The sequence below is a fragment of the Suricata suricatta genome, chromosome 7, assembly GCF_006229205.1.
Source record: "Suricata suricatta isolate VVHF042 chromosome 7, meerkat_22Aug2017_6uvM2_HiC, whole genome shotgun sequence".
In the NCBI taxonomy this organism is placed as follows: Eukaryota; Metazoa; Chordata; class Mammalia; order Carnivora; family Herpestidae; genus Suricata; species Suricata suricatta.
Window position 1 is genome coordinate 144,100,958 of NC_043706.1, and position 1,395 is coordinate 144,102,352.

The following is a 1,395-nucleotide window of genomic DNA, read 5'->3' on the forward strand; positions in this document are numbered from 1 at the left end:
CCAATGCCCTCGCGCCGAAGGACACGGCGACACGGCCGACAACTGGTGTTTAAAACTACCACCCACGGACCGCTGCCTGGGCGCCACCAAATACTCTGTGAGCTGGAGAACCAGAGTCACCGCGGGCTGGTCTTAGCTCTCACCCTCACAGCACGCTAATCCCACGGCCCTTCACCCACGCCTCTCCGATAAGGCCCCTGGAGATTTGGGAAGTTAAGGACCGTGTCTAGAGCCAGTTGCACGTCCGAGGACACCCCTCCAGGGCACTCGCGCTGTCTCTTGGGTTTATACAGATCAGAGGTAAACCCTGCAGAGGAAACAAAAGTTCCCGAAAGCCAGACAGCGATCTGAAAGGAGGTGATCACCGCAGGGACCATCACCCATCTGACACTTGCTCCCCTCCTGACCCGTGGCCACCTTCTCAACTTCTTAGACTGTGGGGTGGCCTGGGGGGAATACGCCAACATATTTCCGGGGCTTTAACATTTTCTCCCGGATGGAAAAGACCAGGGCACTGTGTTTGCAAATGTCCATTTAAGGGAAACGGTCTTGGGGGGGGGGGAGTGCAATGAAGGGGCCACTGCTTCTCCCGCAGCCAGAAACCCCGCGGAGCAGCCTTAAGGAGAGACAAGGGGTCCAAAGTCAATGTTACACAGGAGGGCGGCCGTCGGAGGAGAGAACGGAGACATGTCTTCTGCTTTTCCAGGAAGCTACCGACAGACCAAGGTCCCCCGGGAAGCGGGGACACGGGAGTTCACGCTTTGCACTTTGTGAAAATCACTGCAAGTGTAGGTAAGCTGCCGCCAAGACTCGGAGGGAAATGCCAGGTTCTCCTTTTGAGAAGTGGTTCTTTCTCTGCGGCCTCAGCGTGCTCCGGGGGGAGGGGTGCTGTGAGGACACGTGTGCCTAAGCGTGTCCGTACCGGGAGGCAGAGACACAGGATTCACACAGCAGCGGCCGCCGGCCTCTCGGGGGGTCAAGGGCTGCAGGAAGGCTGAGCCTGGGAAAGCCTCCTCCAAGTTTTCAGGGAGCAGCTTCTAATCTACAAGTCATTTGCAAGACACAAGGCAGGGACCCAAGGACTGTTCCAGAAGAATTTTAGGTATGAACAGTGAACACACTAAGTCTTTCCCCTCACACACGGGGGGGGGGGGGGGCCTCACAGGCTGCTTCGAATTTTTGCTGAAAAGCAGAACCAGAGCACAGCCCCTTTCAAACCTCCGGGATTTTCGAGGACAAGTCCCGCCACTTTCAGGCATCCCTCCGCCAGAGGTGTCCTCCCCACCTTCGTGTTTTCTCAAGCACTTGTTCAAAAACACATTTAAGTGGAATGTTTTCGTTTCTGCAGATTGCATTAATGACGGGTTTGCAAGCACCGCGGAGCCCGCGCGGGCC